Here is a 13,351-nt window from a genome sequence, read left to right as displayed (position 1 = left end):
AGGAGACCAACACTTCAAATTGCCTCCATCGACACAGAAAAAGCATGTGACAAAATCCAACACCCGCTCAAGATGCAAACACTGAACAAACTAGGAAGAGAGGAAATGCCCTCAATCGGATACAGAACATCTATGCAAACCCCGCAACTAACGTCGTAATTGCACCTTTATGACTTCCCGCGAGATCAGTAATGAGACAAGAACGCCTGCTTTCACTTTTGTGCTGTATTGTACTGGGGGGTTTTAGCCAGAGCAATTAGGCAACAAAAAGATGCCAGAAGCATTCATGTTGGAAAGTAAGACGTTCAACTCTCTCTGTTTGCCAAGAGACACCTTGCATTTGCAAATTATCAAGGGCTGCACTTAAAAAAAGAGACAGCTATGAGAAAGATGATGAGGTTACCAAAGTTTCAAGATAAAAGAGCAACACATGCAAGTCACTTACATTTCTATGTCATGATTGTTCCTCCAGTGGCCCGAACAAACTTCTGAATCATTGCATTTAGAAAAAAATGTCCATCATAGAACTGGCCAGATACTTTCCAACTATGTCCGAGTCTATTCTGCTCTATTATTTCTGCTTGAGTCCACATTCTTATCACTTTACTCCAACAACTGCAATAATCACCTACATGATTCTTCTGCTCTTTTTTCACTTGTATATCTATATACTAACAATGAACAATTCTTTTTTTTTTTGTCTTTTTGCTATTTCTTGGGCCGCTCCTGCGGCATATGGAGGTTCCCAGCTAGGGGTCGAATCAGAGCTGTAGCCATTGGCCTACGCCAGAGCCACAGCAACGCAGGATCCGAGCCGCGTCTGCAACCTACACCACAGCTCACGGCAACGCCGGATCGTTAACCCACTGAGCAAGGGCAGGGACCGAACCCGCAACCTCATGGTTCCTAGTCGGATTCGTTAACCACTGCGCCACGACAGGAACTCCGAACAAGTCTAAAATAAAGAAAATGATTCCCTTTATAAGAGCACCGAAAAGAATAAAATATTTGTAAATAAATTTATTTTTACTTTTAAAAGATTTTATTTCTTGTCTTTTTAGGGCCACACCCACGGCATGTGGAGGTTCCCAGGCTAGGGGTCGAATTGGAGCTACAGCTGCCAGTCCACACCACAGCCACAGCAACACCAGATCCAAGCCACGTCTACGACCAACACCACAGCTCACAGCAAGGCTGGATCCTTAAACCACTCAGCGAGGGCAGGGATGGAACCCGCATCCTCAGGGATACGCAGATTTGTTTCCACGGAGCCATGATGGGAACTTCGTATTTATGAATAAATTTAGTGGCAGCAGTGTGAAACGTGAACACTTTAAACAATAAAACACTGGTGAAAAACTTAAAGATCTAAGCAAACGGGCAGACTTCTCACATTCACGGATTGGCAGACTTATATTGAGATGAGGGCAAGTCTCCCCCAAATTGCTCTCGCTATTCAATGCTGGGATTCTATGGAAATCCCAGAGACTTTGTTTTGCAGAAATGAAACACACTAATCCTAACATTCACATCGAGATTCAAGGGATCCCAAATAATCGTCAAAACACTCTTGAAAAAGAAGAATGAAAGTGAGCAGGAACATTCTCCCATTTCAAGGCTTGCTACCAAGTGAGATTCATCAAGACAATGCTGCCCTGGCGTTAAGGAGAGACATGAACTCCCTGGAATAAACTGGGAGCCCAGAAACAAACCTCTCCATTTACGGTCAATGGATAAAGGTCCTGAGACAGTTCAGTAGGAACTAACAGTCTTTTCAATAATCAATACGGGGAGGAACCAAAGAGCCACGCGCAGAAGAATGAACCCTTGCGCACACCATACATAAACATGCATCCAAAGGGATTTGAAACCTAAACGTCAGAGTTAAACCCATAAACCTCTCGGAAGAAGACACAGGAGGACCTCTTCCTGACCTTTGGTTAGGCAGCGACTTCTTAGACGTGACCCCAGAAGCACAATCAATAGAAGGAGAAAGAGGTCAATGTGACGTCTTCGAAGTTAGAAACGTCTGCTCTAAATGAAACCATCACGAAAGGGAAGCGACAACCCACGGGCTGAGAGAAGAATCTTCCTAAAGACACACCTAAAAAAGAACGTGTACCCCAAATGCACAAAACCTCTTACAACGCAGTAATGTTTTTAAAAAATAATGCCAATTGGAAAAAAGGCACAATGCATCTGAAGACATTTCTCCCGAGGCTGCTACATGGCAAGAGAACACGTGACACAGTGGTGTAAACATCATTACCGGCAAGGAAACGAGAACCAGGAACCACGACCACACCGCGATTCCACGTCCCACCCCCGACGATGGCTACGATCAGAAAGTCTGATACGGTAACAAGCGCTGCTGACGCTGTGGAGAAACCGGAACCCCCAGTCGTTGCTGGTGGGAACATCAAATGGTTCCAGCACTTTGGAAAACCCCTTGGCGACTCCTCAAAAGGCTGCAGGTACGATTATCACATCGCTCCGAAGTTCATGCCCAGGAGACGCGAAAACACAAAAACCAGGACACAAGTGCTAATTTTAGACTCCTTTGATAACAGCTCAAACGTGAAAACAACCCAAATGCACACCCATGGATGATGGGTTAAACCACACGGGCTATATGCTCGCCATGGAATACTTCTCAGCAATGTAATGGGGTGAATTACTGAAACATGCCACCGTGGGGACGGACCTCGGAAGCATCAGGATCGACGAGAGACGCCAGTCACAACGAACCACGTGGCGTGATTCCACTTACGGGAAAGGCCCAGCGCAGGCAAATCTACAGAGTCAGAAAGAAGATGACTGTTCATCTGGGCTGGGGTTGGGAGGGGAACCGGGAGTGGCTGCCGACGATGGGGACCGTGTTTCTGCTGTGGGTGACGAAACTGTCCTAAAACTAGATTTGTTGATGGTTGCCAAACTCTGTGAACGTATTAAATAAAAACCACTGAGTTGGTGAGTTAGATGGCAGACAGATGATACCGCGATAAAGCTGTTTAAAAAAAGAACCGGCACAGGATTTCAGCTGATTCTCACCATCTCTTTACTGCTGCCGCCTTTGACATTGGACGTGGTGTGTTAAAAGGTCCTGATATCCTGGGGGACGTTCTTCTCGGTCAGCTCGTTCTGGCAGGTGTAACCTGAGCATCATGGAAGCCTCCATTCATCTGACTGGGAGCCAGAGCTACCCCCAAACCACCCCAAGCCCTACCCTGGCTCCACATGCCACCCCTGGAGATGAACATGAGAACAGACAGAGGCAGAACGCCAGGGGGCACTGCTCACAGGTGATCCACGTGTGTGGATGAATCCCCCTGGCGTCGTGCAAGGCACAGAAGCTCACACACGCTTATATCCTCTCTGTGAATTCTCAGGGCAAACAGTTGCAACCAGGGGACCCGTACTTATTTCTGACATTCCGGGGGCCACTGGGCTGAAGAAAGGAAGACGGGATCCTACACCGATGCTCGTGGAACCTCTCCAAATGTGCGACTCCTGCAGGCTCAGGTTGCTGTCACCCCGCAGCACTTGGGGCTCCTCCACATGAGGTACCAAGATGGAGAGCGAGAAGTGTAATGCATACATCTCCCACTGGGGGCGCTCCAGGCCCCACCAGGTACCTCTCCAATGCCTTTGGGGCTGGACAGAGCACGGAAATGAGTGAAGCTGGCAGACCTAAGACAAGGGCATGGGGTATTGCAGTTAAAGTGTGCCAAAGGGTCCACAGTCACATTCCAGCGGCCGGTTCCCAGTGCCCTGCTCGGCATGTCACGTGGGGCTCCTCTTGGGGTAACGTGTGCAAAGGGACCCAGAGAACCCCCACTTCAGCAACAATATTTGTGTCCAATCTGGTTTAAGGTCCTGATCTTTAGGGACACAGACAAACATCCAGAGTGGTGGGAAAAATGTCACCTTGCAAAGAGATGGCAACCCAACCTGAAGCTACGCCGGGGGTTACGCAGAGGTGAGATGTCCGTGGTGGGTCCAGCTCATCAAGCATGTCTTTGCAGTTTCATTTTTGGGTCTAGCAAAGGACCCTGATTTGAAACAGCCGAGAAAGAAGGCTGCCGCTGCCACGCTATGTTATATTTCCCCAGATATCCAGACTTCGAAATTGTTGGCTTTTAAGACCATGCCTGTACATCTGAGGGGGAAAAATAATCTGGAGGAGGTACTGAGATAAACCAGACAGAATGACTCTGGGTTCATAAGGCAGCTAGTTGATAGGAGTCATAGTATTTGGTTTGGCTCAAAAATGATCCCAAGGAGTTCCTGTCGTGGCTCAGTGGTTAACGAATCCGACTAGGAACCATGAAGATGAATGAGGGTTCGGTCCCTGCCCTTGCTCAGTGGGTTAAGGATCCGGCGTTGCCGTGAGCTGTGGTGTAGGTTGCAGACGCACCTCGGATCCCGCGTTGCTGTGGCTCTGGCGTGGGCCGGTGGCTACAGCTCCGATTCGACCCCTAGCCTGGGAACCTCCATATGCCGTGGAAGCGGCCCAAGAAATAGCAACAACAACAACAACAAAAGACAAAAAGACAAAAAAAAAAAAAATTAAAAATGATCCCAAATCGTCATTATCTGTGCCTCAACTGCTCTCCAGAAATGTTTTTAGCTAGTCATCCCGACAGATTACGAGGCAGCCTGGCTCCCCTACCTAAGAGGGTTTTAGGATTTCACTGTTACATTTTTACAGCTCTACTCCCTAGAAATTTGGGCCATTCTGTGCCTTCCTGAAGACTCCCACTCTCCGTGTCCATTTGCTGGGATTGTGTTGGTGGCCAGAGGGTGAGCAGGAATCCAGGATTCTGCACGGGCAGACTCACAGGTGCAGGAAGAGAGTTTCTATCGAGGGCAGGTGGCCTTGGAGGGCCAGCACCTGCCTGCATTTTTACGTAAGGACACACTTGCCTGGGACATGTCCTTGTGATTTTGGACAAAGCAACTGCACTCTCTCGCCTCTCATGAGCCAGTAGCGACAACCTGTTTTATTTTTTTGCCTTGCTTTTTTAGGGCCACACCTGCAGCATATGGAGGTTCCCAGGCTAGGGGTCGAATCGGAGCTGCGGCTGCCGGCCTACCCCACAGCCACAGCAACACAGGATCCGAGCCACGTCTGCGACCTACATCCCAGCTCACGGCAACGCCAGATCCTGAACCCACTAAGCGAGGCCAGGGATCGAACCCGCACCCTCATGGTTCCTCGTCGGATTCACTTCCGCTGCGCCACAACGGAAACTCCTAGTTTGCATTTTGAATGGTTTTCGCCTCGTATTAAATACGACGTTAAACGTAAGTATTTCAGTGGACATCTCTGCAGACTTTGAAATTTTAATTACGCTATTTTCTGATGACAAGGTTGATTCATGTGGATTGCAGAAACTTTGAGAAACATACAAGAATCAGGGACAAAACCAATGCGACCCCAGATCACACCTTCCCAGAGCCAGTGCTTGTATCTCAGTGGATGTGCTTCATTCACGTTTTCGAACGTTCCTCAGTATTGCTGCCAACCTACTCTATGCATCAAGCACTGGTCCGCTTGGTATTTTTCTGGCCATGTATGCCTCTGAACTGACTTATTTCAGAATGAAGACAGACTGTGATTTCAGTTTTATATCTTGCATTTCCTGCCCAATATTTTGCTTCTTGCATTTCCCCGTGCCATTCAGTCACTTTTGAATGGGCACACAGAACATGTTAAATATACCATGATTTATTTAACCGTTTACATATTTGTACATATTTAGGAGGTTTCTGGTGGTTATAAACTAATATTTGCATCTAAATCTTCGTGCGTTTATTTCGCTGCTCTTTGAGAATGAATTGCGAAGCAAGATTTGTGGTTGAAGGTATGAATATTATATAAGCTTCGGATGCTTATTTCCAAAGGGTGCTGCAAAAATACTGTGAAATTTCCTCCCCTACCATTAAGTTGCATGGAAATGTCTAGTTCATAGTTCTTATACCAGCACTGCATGCTAGTTGGGGGGGGAGGCTCAAAAATGGGATTTTTAATGCCTCATTTTGCATTATTTTCTATTGTTCCTTAAGTCAGATATTGTATAATTTGATAGCTATTTATAGTTCTAGCGTCAGAACTTGCTCTCCAAGCCGGTCTTTCATACATACTGCACGTATTTCTTCAGACTCCGTCTCTCTACCTTTTTTTTTTCCTTTGGCCACATCTGTGGCACGTGGAAGTTCTGGGCCAGGGATCAAACCACACCATAGTAGCGACCTGAGCCACTGCAGTGACAACACTGAATTCTTTCTTTTTTTTTTTTGTCTTTTGTCTTTTTGGGGGGGCTGCACCCGCGGCATATGGAGGTTCCCAGGCTAGGTGTCGAATTGGAGCTGCAGACGCCAGCCTACGCCAGAGCCACAGCGATGTGGGCTCTAAGCTGTGTCTGTGACCTACACCACAGCTCACGGCAACACCGGATCCTTAACCCACCGAGCGAGGCCAGAGATCGAACCCATGTCCTCACGGATGCTAGTCGGGTTCACTAGCCGCCGAGCCATGATGCGAGCTCCGATATTCTGCATTTCATGTGTATCTATTCATCAGTTGATGGACAGCTGAGTTGCTCCTACCTTTCGGCTATTACAATAAAATTATGCTGCTGTGTACATTCCCGGCATTTTTTGTGTGGATGTATATTTTAATCGCCCTTGTGTAACACACCTAGGAGTGGAAATGCTGGGTCCCGGGGAATGCTGCGTTTAACTGTGTGATGAGCCCCCAGGTCGCTTTCCATGGCGTCTACACCCTCACACAGTCCCACCAGCAGTGTGTGAGGTTCTGACTTCTCCACATCTTTGCCAGCTCTTGCTTTTCCCCCCGACTGTCGGATGGTAAGCATCCCACCTGGGGTGAAGTGGTACCTCGCCCTGGTCTGCATTTGCATTTTCCCTGATGGCCAGTGATGTTGGCTTCTAAAGTCCTTCCCCAATTCCAAAGCCCTACAATCGGGGGCAGGAGTATTCAGATTGTACACCACATGTAGTCACAGGTGCACCTGCAATGTGGGGTAGGAAGCAGGAGTCTTCCAGGTTAATTTCTAGGAAATCTGGATGGATCCCTCCCTGGGTCATGAAGAATTTCCTCTTGTCCCCAAAGCAGCTGGCCCCTGCCTTCAGCTTTGGGAGATGATCTCAAAGCCCTTGGAATGTCACGTCTGATAGAAGCGTTCGTGTTCTTGGGGGCTTAGGGTCTCGACAAACAGTTGAACACGTGAGTCAGGGCTGGGGCACGGGTCCTGCCAGAGGGGCTGAGGGCTGAGCTCAGCACAGGGGGAGTCAGCTGAGCCCACATGCTGGCGCCCAGCGAAAACCCGGCTCAGAGGAGCTTCCCAGCTGGCCCTGCCCTGTGCGTGTTGTCGCACTTCGGTGCCAGGAAGGTAGTGCTGGCGTTCCTGGAAGGTCCGTGGGTGGAACTTTCCTGGATTCTGCCCTCGCCCCGCTTCCCTTGGCTGATTGCACTCTGTATCCTGTCACTGCTTCACCGTGACCATGGGCAGAGCTCAGCTTTCAGCCAGACCTGGGAGCCCTAGTGAATCGCTAAAACTAAAGGTGGCTTTGCAGACCCCCCCAACTGGCAAGTGTCCACAGTGAGGGTGTCTTAGGAACTGTTGCCTAACTGAGCATCTCCCAATGGGCCAGACAGACCCAAAGATGTGCGACTTCAGAATCAAACTGGGGCGTCTCTTGCCAAGTCTCCAGGGAGCAAATGTACCAGACCCGAGCTCACGTCAAGGCAGCTCCAAACCCCAGCGTCAAGGGGAGGGGCACGGAGGGTCCAGCAGCTTCTCTTTTCCTTCCCAAGCCTAGCTCCAGGCAAGGACATCATTAGGAAGATGAGAAAAATGGAAGCATGTTTGTTATTGGACAGTCGTCTAAATTCAAACGATGGAAGAAAGTTAGCAGGTGCTTTTTTCACGGCTTTCCTCCCGGGACCCAGGACATACCAGGTACACGATTAACAGGCAAATGCCAGGAACTCTTTGCGGGGAGCATATAATGTACAAGGAATTGATTAGGCTTCGTGGGTTGAACTGCATCCTGCCCTAGGGAAAGTCATCTGTCGAAATCCTAACTCTGGCCGGTGCTACAGAACATGACGAATGTGGAACTAGGATTATTGCGGATGCGATGAATTGGGTCGAGCCGAGGTCATCCTGGAATGGGGGGGGGGAGGTCTAGTCCAGTAGGATGCCTGTCCTTATAAGAATGCCACCGGGAAGGAGACACACACACAGGGAGGCCACCAGCGGAAGACTGGTGACCACAAGCCTAGGAGCACCAGGAGCCGGGGGGGAGGCTGCAACAGGCACGCTCCACTCTGCCAGCCCGCACGGCTGCCCCTCGGCAGCACTTGCAAGACGCTACTCGTGATGATCAAGCCCCTGGGTGGGGGGCGCTGACTCCGGAGGCCCAGGCAAGCTCATACACCGGAGAACAGAGATGCACCAGACGGAGCCGCGTTCGAGAGGGGCTTCTGGTGGCCAGATTCGTCCGGGCAAACCCAGGGCAAGAGAAACAGAAAACGCTGTGGGTGCGTGAGCTGGGCCACACAGGGTAGCGTGGAAGAGCTGGCATGTCAGGCGGGGGGTGGGTGGCTGAGAAGATGGCCTTGCCCGGAGCTGCAGAGCCATGGAGTGCGGACAAGCCCGGGAATGGCCGAGCTGGGTCGGGCTGGATCCTGCAGGGACCGCGCGCTCGGCTGCTCGGAGCAGGGACAGGCTCCGCGCCATCGATGCTCCGGGTGGCGGCAGGATTCATTCCCGCTGTGCCCGACCTGCTGTGAAAAGCCATTTAGCTAATGAGGGTCCAGGTGGCTTCCTCGCTCGTGACCGTGAGGGTTTACGCCCAGAAGCCTGCGGACCTGACCTCCTTCCTGGAGGCTCTGCTCGTCCCAGGTCCAGCCCGCGGGGCTGCTGAGTCCTGCCCGGTTTGCTGCTCGCCCGGCGCTGCCAGTGCCCCCCGCCTGTCTCGTTCATGAGGCTGCGACCCCAGCCGTGGAGCCGGAAAATGACTTGCTCATAACCACAGCTGGAAAATTAAATTTTATTTTCAACCCATTTCCCCCCTTCTTGCTGCTGATTTGCCTGGCCCCAGGCCAGTCTCCCTATGGCTTTGGTTTTAATAGGGGACCGTAAACCCTCGGTGTTACAGCCGCTCTAGGCCGGGCCTGGTGTCACTTTCCTCAACACAGTTAATTAAATTCCGAGCACACGGTGCAAATGGAGATGATAAAACTCCTTGGCTGGAGGGAGTGGGTTGGATGCATCTGGGCGAACATTCGAATTCTCTTTTAACAATGGTGTCCACGTGGACTGGCGGGAGATTTTCTGGGCTGGGGGGGAGCGTGGCGCTCCGAAATTCCTTTCAAAATTCTGAGGCTTCCGCCTGCCACAGATCTGGTCCCCAAAGGACTTTTTTCGAGAATGATGACAGCAGCATTATTGGGTTTAGCCCCAAACTGGAGACAGCTCAACCTGGGACATCCATACGACAGACTTGACTCCATAATGAAGTGAAACAAATGACACAAAAAGAACAAACGACACAAAAAAATACATACCGGGAGTTCCCACTGTGGTGCAGGGGGTTAAGAACCTGACGGCAGTGGCTCAGGTTGCCGCGGAGGCAGGTGTGGGTTTGATCCGAAACCCAGCACAGTGGGTTAAAGGATCTGGAGTGGCAGGGGCTCAGGGGAGGTTGCTGCAGGGCAGGTTGCAGTTCCCTTGCCCGGGAACTTCCATATGCCACGGGTACAGCCGTTTAAAAAAAAAAGGTACATACTGAAACACACTGAAAGATTCCATCTTATGAAGTTCGGCAGCCGGCAAGAGTCGTCTATTGTCACAGAGACCAGAACGGCGGTTCCTCAGGGGGTGCAGACGGGCTTGGAAGGGGCACAAAGGAACCTTCCAGGGTGATGAAAATATTCCCCACCGTGACTGGTGTGGGGGTGGCCCTAGGATATTTGTTTAGCAAAGCTCATCCCAGCACATGCCCACGGCCTGGACACGCCACTGTGTGGAAACGTCACTTCATACTTAAAAAGCAGTTCCATGATGCTACGGCCCTGAGAACTGCTAGAAATCGGAGCATCCATCCACTTACCTTTCGGAATGGAATCCGCGGGCTCTGGCCAGTGCTTGGGAGCGGGGTGCAGAGCACAGATGGGGAGCCTCGCCGGTGTCCCCCCAGGGATGGGGGACCCTGTGGATTTCTGTGGCTTTCCTACAGACCCGCTCCATATGTCCCCTGGCGAGTGGAGCCCCAGGGACTCTCTGGCCTCCGGGTGTCCACCTGCGGTGACATGAAGAGAGAGTGGTGTTTGCCAAATGGCTACTGAACACATCCCGTGCTAGAGATGCTAAGAGAGTAACTGTCTCAGGATTCTGCTCGGGCAGCCCTGCTTGCTTGGAGCCAGGGACATAACTCCCCAGAGAGGATGCTGTGAGCTGCGGTGAGAGGGGGCCGAGCCACCCTGCATCACCTTGGATGTCTTCGTGGATCTACCATCGAGTCTCTTGCACTGGGTGAGGGGCTGGGGGGGTCTGAGGGTGGCCGACTTTGAGGGTGCTTTGAGGTTGGTGTAACTTCCCTTCTCAGAATGGCCTGTGCCCATGGGCACCCAGAGTCTGCCCAGGGTCTCCCTTGGACGGCTACCTCGACACGGCCAAACAAAATCCCCCCCCCATCACACACACCCCCCACCCTGCATCTCACCTCGCCTCCCCCCCCACCCTGCCCCGGTCAATGGTCCTACCTCTGCCCACTGGTGCAGGCACAAAACCTAGTTGTCCTTGATTCTTTATTTTTAAACACATCCTGTCCAACCAACAACAAATCTCGTCTCCTTCACCTCCGGAACCTCCCAAATCCAATGTCCACTGCTGTCCTCTTTCCCACCTGAGCCTCAGCCGCCTCACTGGCCTCCCTGCCTCCATTTTTGGCCCCAGCATATATCCCATGCCATCACCGCCTGCTCAGGGTTTCTCCCTGCAGAGACCAAAATTCCAGCTACAAAGCCCCAGGGGATCTGGGCCTTTGTCCTCCCTTCCGTCATCCCCCCAATTTCCGACCCCCACAGCCGTCACCCTAGGTTCACGGAGCCCACTCTTGCCTTAAGGCCTCTGCAGCCCCTGGCCCCTCCGTCCAGAACATTCCATTCTAAGGCTGTCTCTGCAGAGGGGCCTTCCACCTGGCGTGACCTGAACGTGCCCTCCGCCCAAGCCCACCCCACCCTCTGCGCAGCCCCCTTCCCTAACCCACGGTGCTGCTGCAGGTCCTGTGCCGAATGTCGCCCTGTGCACGCTTATCTTGCTTCTTTGTTGTTTACTTGTTCACAGCTTGTCTGCCTGCTCCACCCAGAAACAATGACACAATTTGTGGGGCTCGGTGCAAAGCAGAAACGCGGATCCCCCGGTTCAAAAAGTAATAGTGTCGAGACAGAATATGAGGTCAAGCGTGGGGACCGGGTGCCTGCACAGGCCTCCCTCCTGGAAGCCGGCCCGGCTGCAGCCGTCACACCCGGGGGAAATCTCCCTGCCGCTGCAGCCCCGTCCCGTGTGCCCACCCCTGGACCACCGACGGTGCAAGGCAAGGGAATGTCCTAGAAGGGATGGGAGAAGGACACCACCCGAGGACCCCAGTGCAACGAGGTGGCCAGAGCAGGGTCCAAGCCTGTGACGCAATCTCCCTCCGCAGAAGGTGCAGGGCACAGGTGCTGTTTGCTAGGTGCGCCCCACGGTCTCTGCAGGGGCACCTCACTCACCCCTCATGACTCCACGGGGCGTGTCCGTCCCCCTCTGCGTTTGAGAGACTCAGGAAATGCGGGTGACAAACCCGCCCAAGGTCCCGCGACACATGCGACCTCTAGCCCAGTGCCCGCGAGCCAGGAGCCCTCACTCCATGGCCCTCATCTGCAAACACTGCCTTTGTTGTTGCTGTTGTTTTCAGGGCCACATTTGTGACATAGGGAGGTTCCCAGACTAGGGGTCGAATTGGAGCTACAGCTATCAGCCTACGCCAGAGCCACAGCAACAATGGAGCCGAGCCGCGTCTGCGACCTACACCACAGCTCACGGCAATGCTGGATCCTTAATCTACTGAGCGAGGCCAGGGATCGAACCCACATCCTCATGGATCCTAGTTGGATTCCTTTCTGCTGAGCCATGACAGGAACTCCTGCAGATGCTGCTTTTAAGCCTCCTTCCATTTTCATGACTGACCAGAATGACACGGCGGCCTGGCTGTGCTGGGGGGCCAGCTGCGTGGGAGCGGGGGCCTTGGGGAGGATGGCCTGGAGGTGGCCCGACCGTGTCTGTCAAGATGAAAACACGATGAAGGAACCGCTTTTGTACCTCCTGAGAGCCTCGTCGTGCACCAAGCATCTCCTAACCACAGGCTGGCGTGCCGCGCCCGGGGCCTGCAGAATGGTCCTCAGAGGTGCGGAAAATATCTTTAAGGCTTCTTCTCTCTGCATCATTTTTATCTTCTCCTTTAAAAACCACCCATTTTGGAAGATGCTTTATTACCTGCATAATACGTCCGCACGGCAGCATACGGTGTGCTTCGTGAATAAATACACGTGTACTGGACGCGTGTGCCAAAAACTATTTCTCAGCTGAATGAGCCTGTGAGAACAGAATCGGGCTTTGCCCTGTGCCTTTCACTGTCATACGTGCAGAGCGTTTTTTAGGGACCTGGAGCATCTCCTTCTTTGTCTGTAAGCTCTGGCCTTGCAGATCCCTCTCCCACACTTGATCTCATCCGCCGCTCCTGGCAGCCAGGGCAGCGGGGAGGGTCACGGTTTTCCTCCAGGGCGTCCGTGATGAAGCAGAGGGCCCTGGGGTCCGGAGAGGTTCGGGGGCCACAGCCGGAAGCACCAGGCTGCATTCTGACAAAGGCGTTCTCCGTACCTGCCAGGATGAGCAGAGAGCTCGTGAAAAGGCACGTGGAGGAGAACGCACCCAGGCGGCTGACGGAACCTGGATCCACGCCACAGGGGGTGCTGGTGAAGACATCCAGACCACAGGCCCCCAACGCCTGGGCTGGAAAAGAGAGCAAGATTTAAGGACTAAAACAGGTGGCAGAGTGGTCAAGAGGAGCTGGGAAGCTTATAAACCAGAGACCAACGACGCGCGGGTCCCAGAGCCCTTGCTCAGAGCCCAGCAGTATGGGGCTGGCTGGGCACATCGAAAGAAGACCCAAAGCCTTCCTCCCGTCACCAAGCGCCCGTACTTGGGGTTCTGCCCGGTGCAAAGGGCCACATGATGCCGTGAACGCCGAGTGTCAACGAGAGGACACCTAAGGTCTC

The 13,351-nt window shown here is 52.4% G+C and overlaps 1 long non-coding RNA gene across 2 annotated transcripts in view; it reads right to left on the bottom strand.

Moving 5' to 3' along the window:
• The window catches only part of LOC102158292 (uncharacterized), a 150,254-nt gene that overhangs the window by 111,409 nt on the left and 25,494 nt on the right, over positions 1 to 13,351 (bottom strand). Inside the window, exon 3 of one of the 2 annotated variants that reach the window (XR_014840034.1) lies at positions 10,147 to 10,335. The exons of the other annotated variant lie outside the window; for it this stretch is intronic. This is a non-coding gene — a long non-coding RNA (uncharacterized LOC102158292). The remainder of the gene's footprint in view (positions 1 to 10,146; positions 10,336 to 13,351) is intronic. 2 annotated transcript variants of the gene reach the window in all.

This window comes from Sus scrofa, chromosome 3 (genome assembly GCF_054392235.1).
Source record: "Sus scrofa isolate SSC_HxYL_T2T_F1_AM1 chromosome 3, Sscrofa_HxYL_maternal_Yorkshire_Landrace_v2.0, whole genome shotgun sequence".
NCBI lineage: Eukaryota > Metazoa > Chordata > Mammalia > Artiodactyla > Suidae > Sus > Sus scrofa.
Note: the sequence above shows the minus strand (reverse complement) of the source record. Positions and strands in the feature narration are given on the sequence as shown.